We start from the raw sequence: 15,323 nt of genomic DNA, 5'->3' as shown, positions 1-15,323 counted from the left end.
AAATTCATAAGATCTAACATCCAAATTCTTTTCCATAGAAAGCATTCATATCTGTTCTCAGCAATGTGCCCTGTTTTCTGTTATTAAGCATCAGTATAGGAAAGGTATCAGCAGATGGGGTGAACAGAGGGATATGGCAGCAGAGCGAGAATTTTCCGTGAAACAAAATACACACCATTCATTTTGTATGACAGGCCCTTGTAAGAATACTTGTTACTAAACCCCGTTACTCAATGCTGATGAATCGAGGAAATTATGTTATGATTGAATGAAGTGTTATTTTATGTAACGCCAATTACCCAATCCGGGCATAAATTGGGGTACCCTTCAAACTTGTTCAGTTTAGTTTATTGTCAAACTTCAAACTTAGCCAATTTATGCGAGTGCCTTCAAGGGGTACCCTTCAATGAGTCTTTATTTATTTCTGGCTAGATTTATTTCTTGGATTTTAAACGTATCTTTCGCTATATTTATTCTTGGCTTTTCTAATGCATATGTGTCTATATTTATTTCTGGCTATTTTTGCGCTCTTTCCCCTTACTGTCTATTTTTGCCATGAAGGGAGGGGGAAAGTGTTTTCCCTTTATGGTCACATGGATATCCTTACCTCGCTGTGAATTTCTAGATACGAAAAGGAAACACTAGAAATATCGAAGGTTGTCCAGGAATTTTTCCGCCGACGGCTCTACAAGATATGTAATGATCACTGAAAATATTTTACACACCAACCCCTAGGCGAGACCCGCGGGGTGCAAAATCGTTGCTCGGCGTGGTGGAAGGTTGCGCAAATTATCAGTGATCACGACATTTTCCTGTTGACTTTCGAGAGCTTGCTGCGTGGCCCCATTTATAATAAAATTATTGCAACCCGCTGCCAAATATGCCCAGCGTGGGGTTCAAGAGTCATTGACAAGCCAGTAGAAAACATGTAAATGTTTTCCAAACATGTAATTATATCATTCATGATATTATAATGTCATACATCACCTCAATGTTACTCTGACACCCGATCAGATTCAAATGCTGCAATCGCCATCAAAGAAGAATTCAGGAGCAAAAATATCTCTGAAATCCGTAGCGTTGCATGGCCAAAATAAATTATCGCTGACAGAATGTCAGCGTAAGCAATAAAAATAGGCCTAGAAATAAAAAATACTGGCCTGAAACTTAATTGTTTCGCGAATGCGAACAGCGACACAATAAAGACTGATGGTATATTTCCACTTTTAGCGGAGATACCCGCTCGGATGGCCGCTGCATCTCCAGCTTTTTCAAAAGCAGCTGGACGTGGTGCCGGTGGAACATCTGCCAGTATGGCACTGAAAAAGCAACAGGACAAGGATTCAAGACCTTAAAAAGGGGCGGGGTTTAAGATTAAAGCTCCCTGTTTCAAAGATGTTTTAATGCGTGATCAGTTACTGGAGAAACCAAGCCGTGCTGAGACTGATATCATTAATCTCGATGGCCGTTCTGGTCCAGATACTCATTGGGTTGCATACGCGGTCGATGCACGCGGTGTTGTTGACTTTGATTCGTACGGACTGGCACCACCGAGAGAACTTTTGAAACATTGTGGTACTGCCGCTCCAATCTGGTATTCAACATTCAAACACAGACAATAACAGATCCACCAATATGTGGTCCAGAAGTACTTGTTGTACTTAACGCCGTGTCAAGGTCATCAGCGTCGCCCCATAAAGTCGTGCATGAATATACCTGCGAGTTTCCTGTGCGACCAGCGATAACATCGTGGTATTTACCGGCGACGGAAAACTCAAAGACTCAAGCGTATCATCCATGATGATTAACAATGAGGTCCGCAGAAATATTTATAGAACCGGCGATACAATGACTGGGCCACTCAGCGAGGGCGGAAACATAATCGCTAATTTGAGAGAATCATCATCAGACAATGACGCTGCAACGAAGAAATACGTGGACAACAACGGCATCGCGATAAGGACCTCGTTAATAACAATCACCGATTTACTGGCTATATTCAGACGTGAATATATCACTCATGTAGCCGCGTTTGATAAATTTCGCATTTGATAAATTTCGCAAAAGAACGTCGAAAAAATAAAAAATATTCAAGATCGTGTTTTCCATACGACTCCGTTCATCAACACGGTACGCACAGTAGCAACTGGATCAGTAACATGGTCACAACAAAATAGCTCCATCAAACATATCTCTAACGTCACCGGGATGTACAGGCTCTCCGCATTTAACGCTGCACAATTTAGGATATTTAGCACAATTTCATGGATTCATTCCACCGATAGATTTTCCGGAACCGTGTCAGTCGTGTTAAATCAAAATGCCGAGGTAACATATACTGGAAGCAGCAGATAAAGATTTCCCCGCAATGACTTTTTGGTGGTGTCTGGAATTCTTCGCGCAAACACCTCAATTGGTAACTTAGTATATAACATAATGAATCCCACGCAGTCCTTTCGGTATAGTCAAGAGTGTGCGTGGAAGGTATCGCTAGAAGAAATCATCGACGAGCATATGATACAGCAAAATAAAAATATCGCAGACGAATCTTCGTCATCGACAATGATGTATACGCGATGTCCTCGCTGGTCGGTTGAACAACGACGTCGATCGGCACGATATCAGCGACGCATGTGATACCTCAGTTGTTGGAATCGATGTTGGTGTTGTTGTCGACGTTGCTGGTATGCTCAATATCATTGCAAAAAAAATAAATATCTACATGTACCGGTAAAACATTAAATGAGCACACAGAAGAAAAAAAAGTCGTACGCAACGACGTATGTGTGTATAAAATTCCCTTGTTTTGTTTTTTCCATTATCAATAAGCACTTGTCCCTAAACACAAAAATTAGTGTTTGTGTATGTGTTTTTGGAAGCACTCGTTCGTTTGTGTGTGTGAGCATTTTGTTTGTGTGTGTGCGAACGTTTGTATGTGTTTGTGTGTTTCTTTTTTTCCTTAACAAAAATGTCCTTGTCCCTGCTCAATGTGTTTGTTTTGTGTCAACGTGAAGTAGTTTATCTGAAACCACTACCTCATTTACTGAGTTGATTGTAGGTAATGGTGTGTTCTGCAGATAAAGTATTTCATTTTCCACAATGTATTGATAGCAAATAACGTGGATGTCGTTAGTATGAAAGTGTTGTTTTGTACAAAAATATATTTTAGATTAGCACTCTCGTCACTATGGATTGTTTGGTAGGTGATCCTATATATACAGTTATATGTCCCGTCCCGCCAGGCGTTATAGATTGTTTCCTGCTGTCACTGCACCACCCGATTTAGGTCAGGTTCTTGCAACATTGTTGTCAGTGTCCAGTATCGTAACGTGATCCTTCCTATTGTCCCTATAAAAGCCCAATATTTTTTTTGTCCCTATACAGGCCCAATATTTCCATGTTAAATTTCCACTATCCCCAAAGTTGCCCACGACGTTTGTGACTGGGATTTCCATTGTCCCCAAAGCGCCACATGCTACTATTTATAGTATCGCAGCTTTTCAATTTGACCATACTCAACCCTGCCTTCAAAAACGTTGTGGTTTAAGAGCTAGATATTTCCGGTTTTGGATATTGTAATCTGGCAAATATTTACAAGAAGAGGATCATTTTCTGCACAAGGTAAGTCTTCGAGTGTAATGTTATGATAACATTGGTTATGATGATAAGAAATTAATATTTTGACAGAATTAGTTAAATCATTTTCCTGTCAAAATGTTGAGCATACTGTTTCAAATGGCTTTCAATTCTTCTCTATGAACCAAAATCTATTTTTATTTCACATCCGTAAAGTATGTAGATCTTTCAAGACTGTTATTATTAGCCATATAGAATTCAAAAAGGTGTAGTATTTTATGTCGTATTACACGCTTTGAATAGGTTAAAAAGAACCTATTTCAGTCTTGATTGAGGTATTATAATATTATACATATTTTATTCCAATTTGTTATTTTTAATAATATCCTAATATGGGACGGTATGCACAGATGAAGTATCCAGCTAGGAAGGTATCGGCTTGTTCTGACTCTAATACGTTTTTTAAAATACATATTACATTTGATCCTAAGAGTTTCAAATGAACGAAAGTTAGATCCATATCATAGCATCACTTATTAAATTTACACCTTTAATATACCAAATTTGTAAAACAGTTTTATCTGCCAACACAATGTTTTCGCTTTCCTAGATAGGTACATTTAAACATTATACTAAAGAATCAATTTGCTTTTGTAAGCATTAATCCAACAGATAAAACACATTTCTCTAAACAATTTTAACAGGATGATCTGGGTTGGAGTTATATTTACAATGAAGACACGACAAAATTCCGTGAATGAGATGTTTGTTTATAATGCGGTTAAAAAATGACTAAATCTGACTCCAAACTCTTGAGCATAAAATCAAATGATGGAGTTAAGAAAATGATGATGCACTGAGCTAAACAAGTGCTAAAAGAAAATGATATTGTTTCTAACTGGAACGAGTCATAACATGTAAAGATAACAAGTAATTAACAATAGAGATTATAATCAAATAAGATTCATTGTTGTGGATCAATCACAATGGATGGTCAATAATTAGAAATTAACAAAAAACGAACAGCGTATCAAACTATGAATTTCGACAACAAAATGAGATATAACTACTCACCAAGGGTGAATAAAGTATGGAATATATATATATATATATATATATATATATATATATATATATATATATATATATATATATATATATATGTGTGTGTGTGTGTGTGTGTGTGTGTGTGTGTGTGTGTGTATGTGTGTGTGTGTTACAGCGCAACCAGAGCAACCGTCATGACGGCGACAATTCATTTTCACTGGGAAGTTATTACATTTTGTTGACAGCAGCATTAAGGTTACAAAATTTATGTCACCCTAATATTTGAAATCATAGTGTACATTGCCTTGTGGACTGATTCCCAATGCGTCACATGCTACTATTCATCATATTGCTGCTTTTAAATTTGACCTTACTCAACTCTGTATTCAAGAACGTTGAAGTGTTAAAGCTAGATATTTTTGTCTTTAGATATTGTAATATAGCAAATAATTAAACCAACTGGATCATTTTCTGCACAAGGTAAGTCTTCGAGTGTAATGTTATGATAACGAATTAATATTTTGTTAACATTAATTAAATCTTCCAAATTCTCATTTTCCTGTCAAAATGTTGAACATACTATTAAAAAATGGCTTTCATTTATTCTCTATGAACCAAAATCTGTTTTGTTTTCCCACATCCCTAAATTATATATTACTTTCTTTGGAATTTGTGTGGCAGGTTAAATTAGTGGGCAGTGTTTCTAATGTGTATGTTGATTCAGTTTATGGTGGGATCCATTGAGCAAGACCAGTTCTGTTATAAGGAACAATTCTACTCAATATAGACCACTTCTTTTAGTATTTTTTAAACTCTTATTCTTAGCCATGTAGAATTCAGAAAGGTAGTAATATTTTATGTTGTATTACACGCTCTGAATTGGTTGCAAAGAACCTATTTCAGTCTTGATTTAGGTTTTAGAATATTATACATAGTTCACTTCAATTTGTTCTTTTTAATAATATCCTAATATGGGACGGTATGCACAGATGAAGTAGGAAGGCATCGGTTTGTTCTGACTCTAATATGTTTTTTATAAATACCGTTCTATAGATCCATACAGTGTAATTGACGAACCTTTCAATATTACATTTAATCCTAAGAGTTTCAAATTAACGAAAGTTAAATCCATATTGCATCTACCACCAAGTGCATCAAACTAAGAAGTTCGATACAGTTAATAAATATTTTAAGCAAATATATCCTAAACGCGTGGTACGCGTACCAACTATGTACACGAAAGGGTTTCAAGGGGTACTTGACACAATATAAATTACTAAAATTTCGCGCTAAACTTTTAACACTACGGCACTAGGAGAAGGGGTACGACGATAATGTACAAAAAGATGTGTGTGAATTTTATAAGTTTGAGACACACTATTTTAAGGTTATATATTTAATTGATCTAAAATAGAAATGCACACTTTTTTATAACATTTCTCTCAGATCAAATTCAGTGTCATATAGGAATACACACAGCTTTTCGAAACGAAGTAGAAGGCACCGACCTGTACCTAATAATAGCCAGTGTTCTCTTGAAGTTCGATTTTGTACAGAATACTTAAACTAAACAAGCTTAGTAAATAATTAAAAAATGAAACATGACCTAACATAAGAGTATATAAACTGTTTATATATCTATTAGTTAATATCTTATACATTTTGTTAATCTTTAGCACATATGATATATTTGTTTTATTTCCTTCTTAACTTCCATAATTGCCCGTTTATCTCTTTCCGTAAAATGTGTATCCGTTTACATCTATGACGTTAGAGAGTATGAAGGACATTTTCCAGAAAATGCTGGTCATGGTTCATGGTAAGTATCGCTATAAATCTTTTTAAGAGTGATTGCCCGTCCTAGAAGGGGATTCATAAAAGACAGTTTAAACATAAAATCAAAAGAGAAAAAAGAGGGATGCTCGAGTTTTAAAGACAGTTTGAAGGTAAAATTTAAAAATGGAGTGAAAAAAGTAAGATCTCTTGTTTGGCAAGCTGGACGGGGACACAAAGAAAGAAAGACAAATGTCAGTGGGGGTGATCGTTGACGCTCGTACAAATCATTTGAAATTATATGCAATGCTTAGTCCTTCTTCGTTGTTTCAATAGCCAACATCCGTCCTGTAGTACGGCATGCAACTATATGTCACGCAATAAGCACAGGACACGAAACCTAAACCCATTTAATGTACTTCGTTATAATAAGTAGTATATCCTTTCAGTTATCATGCGCAAATCAGGAGCTAAGTTTGAAAACAAAATGAGTCGTTCTAACTATAACTTAAGAGAATAACCAGTACAAGGAAGTTCACTTACATTATGTTACAATGACACAGCCACACAAAGTAATGAAGAAAAAAATACATGCATTAAAAATCATATATTCATAGTACACACTACCCGGATGCATTGATATTTTACATTTCATTCAGTATTTGTTTGCATTTATTTTGCAATCCTTGATATGAAATTGCCAGCACCATAACTAGTTGTATCTCCATCTGCAAGTTAAGTTAGTAATCAATCTGTATTTCATCAGTGTATTTAGATGGTGCTCCATAGGTTAATATGCTAAATGTTTGTATCATCTGAGTGTGCAAAGTAACTTACGGGCAGTGGTTCGGCAAAACGTATCAAAATCATGCTTAATCTAGCACAGCCAACATCTTCTCAAATTGCAAATTCACTGTAACATTTGCTGAAATTATTAAAATTGTAATTGTTTATATATTCACAATTCATTGATGAATTTTAGGTCAGCAAAGAGCACATTTTTGTATAAAATGATACAAAATTGTTGGATAATTGTTCTGATTGGACATTCTATAAATTAATCTTCATAGTATTGTGTTATTATAACTAAAAACGGAGCTGTCTGAGAATTTCATGTGTAAGCCCGTTATATATCGGTAATGACTCATTACTTAAACCAGCATGCTAATCTTTGAGTGATTTTCAAGAAGGATCTTGATAGATTATTAGGCTAAATTTTAAACAATAAATGGTCAGAGCCAACATGGTTTGAGAGTTGTTCGGTTGTAAGAAATTGGAGAATAAAAACTCCCTAGCAATCCAAATATGCCAATGTCTCAATCTAGAATCCTGTAAAGATGAAACTTGAACGCACATTTCTACTAACCTGTGGTCGACGAAATGCAAAGGATAGCCAGGCACACGTAATGTATAAGAGATATTTCATTAGACATCGATCCTGAGGCATATTTAGCTTGCCTGACAACACATGCATTCGGCAAATTCAGTTCTAAAGAAACATATATATTCCCGATAATGCTATGATCTCTTTTATTCGTTGTACATATATATCTGCTTTTCTGTACTTTTTTTAATATAAAACCTCACCCTTTTATTTAACACTGCATGTACCCTTTTATACCTCAACCAGTAATAATTGCTCTTTAAACACTTAGAGGCTGACTAAATGTACTTAAATCCTTTTGGTAATCTACGGCGTGCGCAAATTATCTGAAATAAAATCTGCGTTTTGCTACTAAAACTTGTTAGGATGAAGCATGCGGTGTGCACATCGTATGTGTTAAACAATTGTTAACATCAGGATCCACCTCTTACATTGTAGAACTAATACAATACCGGATAGTTAGCAACAACCATAATAGAAAATGTGAAATATATAGGGCATAAAGAGTACTATGTGCGTGTATCTGATACTTTTATAATAGTAACATACATTTCAAAGATGAAGATTATATACATATGAAGCACAGACCCTTTGACTCCTTGCTCGGGCAGCAGACTTCAAAAGGTTTTGTCTTCGTTGAATGACCCACATTTTTTACAAATACAATAATTGCAAAATGGGCGGAAGAGATAATATAGAAAACATTATTGAATCACTCTGTAAATAAAAACCTCACTCTTCTTCAGTAAACGAGAAATAACAGACCTATATTTTAAAAAAAAAAAAAAAAAAGAAAATACGCATTGATATGAACATGACGCAATTTTTGAATTACCTTCACTGTATTTTACCGGATTGGTGAGCTGCAAAAGATATAGGTGCGCTATTTGGACTCTTGAGAAGCATATATCTTTAAAATATTTTTTATTTATGTATTTCTATGGGAAAATTAGATAAAGACATAAACCAATTTTCAACGAAACTTAAGCGAAATTAGGCCTTGAACATAAAGTACTTTTTAAACCCTAAACATATATAATCCCCCTCAACTATCAAAGCAATATTTTAGGACATTTGGGGCTTACTAAATGGAAATAGATTTCATTATTGCTTTACAGGCTATTAGGATATTTTGCTAATAAAATACTTCGGACTGAAAAGGAAGAGAAGATAATTCGATTGCGAAACGTTAGATCACCGTCATTTTTACGACCCAATACACGCTTTGACCCACTATTCATTTCTTACAATGGAACTCTGAGCGCTGCTTGAGGGTCAGTTTTATATATATATATATATATATATATATATATATATATATATATATATATATATATATATATATATATATATATATATATATATGTATGTATATATATATACATATATATATATATATATATATATATATATATATATATATATATATATATATATATATATATATATATATATATATATATATATATATATATATATATGCATATATATAATGAACCCACGAAAACAATTTAGCAGTGAGATGAATATACACACCGCGATAATTAACTTCAATATTTGATAACATATAATCGGGGACCAGATGCTACATAAGATGTGTGTTCTGTCGTACCTGTCGAAGGACTCGCAAGTCAAGCGAAAGATTGTCTTAGCTGCCTATATATATATATATATATATATATATATATATATATATATATATATATATTACCGCAGCGATTTAAAGGATTGGTATAAAGCAATTTGATATACCAATACTCTTGGTATATCAAATTATGATCCGCTCATAGAGAATTAATACGCATATATAAACATTGTTTCGATAGTAGGATATTTTTCATCATTAGGTTAATGCTTCTATTCTCTCTAGATCAGTGATCTAGATCTATCTCGATCTTTTAATGCTTTGCTTGTTTCTTTCTCGTTTTTCTAAAACTAAAACCGAACATAAGGTTCTAAAACATATTAATTAATATTAAAATATCCGTTGATTTTGCAAGTGGGTTTATTTGTAAATGATATAAATCAAATATATCGATAGTATGCATGCGGTATCTTTCATATCGCCTCGTTTACTTTTAAATAAAAAAATAAGACTCGTGGTACATCAATTATAAGCGTATATATATATATATATATATATATATATATATATATATATATATATATATATATATACTCTCTGATTTTGCAGGAATTTTAGTCTTACCAGACTCGAGGCGTATTACACTATTACATACGTTGCGGTAAGATATATCTTTCGCAATTGCATTTTTAAATTAGATAGAAAACAAAGAGTTGATCACAGTTAATAATTACACACATTTTAACATTCTGTTAGATTTCATTCGCCGTGCTCAAGACTTCAAGTATAAATGGTACTTAAAACTTAACGGTTAGGATAGTGCCGCACTGCTTAAGTTTTTTGTTCCTGATTGTATGTCATCTTTCTTATGATCTGACCTGATTTAAACGTTATATATCGCTCTTTAACAGAGGACAATAAGCAGTTTCTACACCATATTAAGGACATTCTTACAACATACGACTTGCTCAGATTAGTGATAATTTTTGAGCTGTTGCCCACAAGATGCGTTTAAAGTATTTTTCTAGACATTGTTTTATTTATTTAAGCGTAAGTATTTACCTCGTTTGCTGTTGGAAAAAAATTTAAAGCAAGTAAAATACAAATTCATCGTTAACGTTCACGTTCTGTATTATTCTGATTGAATCCTGGAGACCTGTCAAGACAAAAGGAGCACTGTTTTATGTATCGTCTTATGTTACAATACGTGGAAGTTAATTCAAGAAAATACAAGGAAACAAATACATTTGTTTCAAGTTTAATGACTGTTTCAAGAGTTCTGTGTCATCACTGTATGCAAAACTTGAGAACATATTTTATTTGAATGATCTAACATATTACGTTGATGCTTTATTGAAAGACCGAATACTGTGCCTATGGATATATGTGACTGGAGTCAAATTGTTGACAATATGATGGTAGTTTGTTTTGATGGCTACAGATGAGTACTGAATCATTGTACTTAACGAGTAAACATTTACATTTTGCATGGCATAATTACTTGCAGATTAAAATTAACCATGTACAAGAAGCTTTGAATACACCTTTAAATACGAAATATTGAAGCATGTACAAGGAGTAAAATTGAATCTCTTTTTAAAAGCCAAGTTTGATATGAGCAGTATATGATTAGACATAGGCCAAGGCGACAACGAAGAAAATAATTACCCAAGGAAGATAGGTACCTAAATGTCTGCAAGGTCTTGGATACTAAACAATCTCTCTCTCTCTCTCTCTCTCTCCTTGAAACATTTTATGTTCATTGAACCTATTCAAGATTTATTTTTGTACTGCCCTAATTAAATACTACTGCCTAATATATTCATTTCGAATAAAACCCATCTGCTTACTTACAAGGATTTCGCAAGTTTCTACCTTACCGGTATCCTTTATAATGTTTAAATACTTTTTTTGTCGAATCCTTTCGCGTTTTCTTATTTTTTAATAATCGTATTATTATTATTATTATTATTATTATTATTATTATTGATTCTTGTTGTTAAATGGCTGTAAGGTTAAGCGAAAAAATGATTCCTAAAATAATTAAAAAGTTTCTTACACAAGTCGAAGGTAAATCGCAGTATAATGGGTTCTACGATAATTTGTAACAAAACAAATAAAGATCGTATTGATCATTTATATTTGAATTGCATTATACACTCGCTATCTTTAAAAGAAAGTCAGGGAAGAAAGTCACAAGACAAAAAATGAAACAAATGTGACGTAACTGTTTTACAAATGTTTATATTTCGTTCTTGTGTAACTGCATAAAAAATGTGGTAAAGACATGACAAACAATATTATATAAATACTTTGAATGTTGCATGATTAAATGGGAGGCACTACTATAAACAACCCTTGGTGGGTTCAGTCCAGAATTTTATATTAGGATCTAAAATGTGTACTTTTTACGTTCTAAATAATTCAAATCATGATCTACTACTACAACTACTACTACTACTTCTACTACTACTACTACTAATAATAATAATAATAATAATATTAATATTAAAAATAATATTAAGAATAATATTAATAATACTAATATTATTAATAATTAATGATTCAACAAATATAACATAAAAAGACCTAACAGAAGCGTATATAAACTGTAGATTTATCTATGAGTTAATATCTGATACATTTTAGTAAACTTTAGCACATAGGATACATTTGATTTCTTTCGTTCGTAACTTCAATAATTGCCCGTTCATCTGTTCTCTTCTTTGTTAAGCGGGATGGGACACACAGAAAGAAAGACAAATGTCGGTGTGGGTATATATATATATATATATATATATATATATATATATATATATATATATATATATATATATATAAGATAAAATGTTATTTATGCAATAAAAATCTCTTGCTATCGTGTATTTTATTGATGTGATCGTTGACATGTACGAATTGCTTTAGGAATTCGGTGCAAGGAGACATCTTGTTTTGTTATCTCATTAACCAGCATCCGGTTTTAATATTAATCTACACTCGAGTTTCAGTACTTTGATTCACGACACCGCCCCAACAGGAAACAAAACTGAAGCCCTCATAATGTGTTTCGATCGGATAAGCAGCTAATCCGTAAAGGTCATGTGCAAATGGGAGGTATCTCAACAAAATTTGTCTTTCTAATAGCATAAGGATTGGATGAAACAAATTCTTATAACTTAAGAGATAATACAGTACAAGAATGTTCACTAACACTATGATACAATGACACACGTAAACGAAGTAAACGAAATAAATACATACATTAAAAATCATATATTGAAAGTACACACTACCTTGATGCATTGATATTTTACATTTCATTCAGTATTTGTTTGCATTCATTTTACTATCGTTGATATAAAATTGCCAGCACCATAAGTAGCTTTATCTCCATGTACATGTTAAATTACTAATGAATCTGTATTTCATCAATGTATTTAGATGGTGCTCCATAGGTTAATATGTTAACTTCTTGCAAAATAACGTACGGTCAGTTGTTCGGCAAAACGTATCAAAATCATGCTTGATCTAGCAATGAAGCCAACATCTTCTTAAATCGCGAATTCACTGTAACTTTTGTTGCAATTATTAAAATTTTAATTGCATAAAAATGTACAATTCATTGATGAATTTTAGGTCAGTAAAGAGCACATTTTTGTATACAATGATTCAAAATTGTTGGATAACCGGTGCGATCGGACATTCTATAAATAAATCGTCATAGTATTTTGTTATCATAATTAAAAACGAATCTCTCTGAAAATTTTATGTGTAAGCCCGTTATATATCGATCAAAATCCATTACTTAAACCAGCATGCTAATCTCTGAGTGATTTTAAACCGTTTTAAGAAGGAGCATGACATAATTTGGTTAAATTTTAAACAAACAATTGTCAGAGCCAACATGATTTAAAGCTGTTAGGTTGTGATAAATTCAAGGATCAAAACTCTCTAGAAAGATGAAACTTGAACGCACATCCACTAACCTGTGGTCGACGAAATGCAAAGGACAGCTAGGCACACGTAATGTATAAGAGAGACATTTCATTAGAAATCAATTCTGGCGCATATTTAGTTTGCCTGACAACACATGCATTCGGAAAATTTAGTTATATATATATATATATATATATATATATATATATATATATATATATATATATATATATATATATATCCAATAATACTCTGATCTCTTTGACTCTTTGTGTATATATGCCTGCTTGTCTTTATAGAACCTCATCGTTTTAGTTGATACTGCATGTTTACTTAAATGACGTAACTTGATACGTGCAAAACTTTTAGAATTTACATGTGTCTATTGGGAAGATTGTATTGCTAAGATGTGTTACTGTTTCCATAATTTGAAAGGGGTTATAGTGAAGAAATTATACTAACGTATGCAATACAATCAGATGTAATAATATTAAAAATTGTCAAATCTATTTACAAATGTTGAATATGAGTGCACTTTATTTGTTAAACGTATCGCTTTACCCAATCTCGTCGAGCATTTAGCGTTTTTTTTCTTCTGCACTTTAGAGGATCGCACATGCCACGTGACAATGCTAAATGCTGCTCTAAAGACTGCTTAAGTTGTTACAACTTCCTTTGAAATTCTGTACCATGCATATGCTTGAATATATACATGCCTGTGAGTGATACGGGACAAATAATGAATAGAACAGGATAATTCTATAATACATATGCTTCAAATCGATCATTCTCCATGTCGAAATGTAGTATATAGCATTTAAAATATTAGTAATTTTTTTATAAAAAAGATCTTTACGTTTATTACGTAAAGTCTCATATGCTGCATCTTGTATGAATAACCAATCATTTAAATTAATGACGTTTATGATTTATCATATTTTCCCTTTTATACCTCAACCAGTAATGACTGCTCTTTAAACACTTAGAGAATGGCTAAATGTACTGAAAACTTTTTGGTAATCTAGGGCGTGTGCAAATTATCGGAAATGAAATCTGCGTTTTGCTACTAAAACGTGTTAGGATGAAGCATGGGGTTTGCACATTGTATGTGTTACACAGGTGTTAACATGAAGATCCACCTCTTACATTGTATAACTAATACAATACCGGATAGTTAGCCACGACCATAAAAGAAAATGTGAAATATATAGGGCATAACGAGCACTATGTGCATGTATCTTTTATAATACTAATACACATTTTAAAGATTAAGATTATATACATATGGACCACAGACCCTTTGGCTCCTTGCTCGGGCAGAAGACTTCAGAAGGTGTTGTCTTCGTTGAATGACCCACATTTTTTACAAATACAATAATTGCAAAATGGGCGGAAGAGATAATAGAGAAAACCTTATTGAACCACTCTGTAAATGTAAATCTCACTCTACTTCAGTAAACGAGAAATAACAGATGTATATTTAATTTAAAACGAAATCACGAAAATACTCATTGGTATGAACTTGACGCCATTTTGGAGCTACCGTCACTGTACTTTACCGGATAGGTGAGCTGCTAAAGATATATGTGCGATATTTGGACTCTTGAGAAGCATATATCTTTAAAATATTTTTTATTTATGATTATTCATACGGAGTAATGGCCAATTAAAATAATATCAATGCATTTCTATGGGTAGATTAGAGAAAGACATAAACCTAAAACTTAAGCGAAATTAGGCTTTGAACATAATGTACTTTCTTTTTAACCGTATCCAGATATGACCCAACTCAAATATAAAAGCAATATTTTAGGACATTTGGGGCTCACTAATTGGAAATAGCTCTCATCGTTGCTTTACAGGCTATTAGGATAGTTTGTTAACAAATTACTTCGGACTGAAAAGGAAGAGAAGATAAATCGTTCGTGAAACATCAGGTCGCCGTCATTTTTCGACCCAATACACGCTTTGACCCAATATACGTTTCTCACAATGGAACTCTGAGCACTGTTTGCGGGTCGG

General features: G+C 33.1%; 1 long non-coding RNA gene across 17 annotated transcripts in view; it reads left to right on the top strand.

The window, feature by feature from the left end:
* Positions 1-3,496: 3,496 nt before the first annotated feature.
* LOC149774962 (uncharacterized) overlaps positions 3,497-15,323 on the top strand; it is a 60,831-nt gene continuing 49,004 nt past the window's right edge. For 5 of the 17 annotated variants that reach the window (XR_016416680.1, XR_016416671.1, XR_016416669.1 and 2 more), the window contains exon 1: positions 3,498-3,621. This is a non-coding gene — a long non-coding RNA (uncharacterized LOC149774962). Of the gene's footprint in view, positions 3,622-5,003; positions 5,104-9,974; positions 10,027-12,460; positions 12,480-15,323 lie in introns of those variants that run through there. The other 12 variants (XR_016416674.1, XR_016416673.1, XR_016416672.1 and 9 more) reach the window with 9 other exon arrangements.

Source organism: Sinohyriopsis cumingii, unplaced genomic scaffold (genome assembly GCF_028554795.1).
Source record: "Sinohyriopsis cumingii isolate HCF-2022 unplaced genomic scaffold, ASM2855479v2 utg000066l, whole genome shotgun sequence".
Lineage (NCBI taxonomy): Eukaryota > Metazoa > Mollusca > Bivalvia > Unionida > Unionidae > Sinohyriopsis > Sinohyriopsis cumingii.
This window is presented reverse-complemented; position numbering and strand designations above follow the sequence as displayed.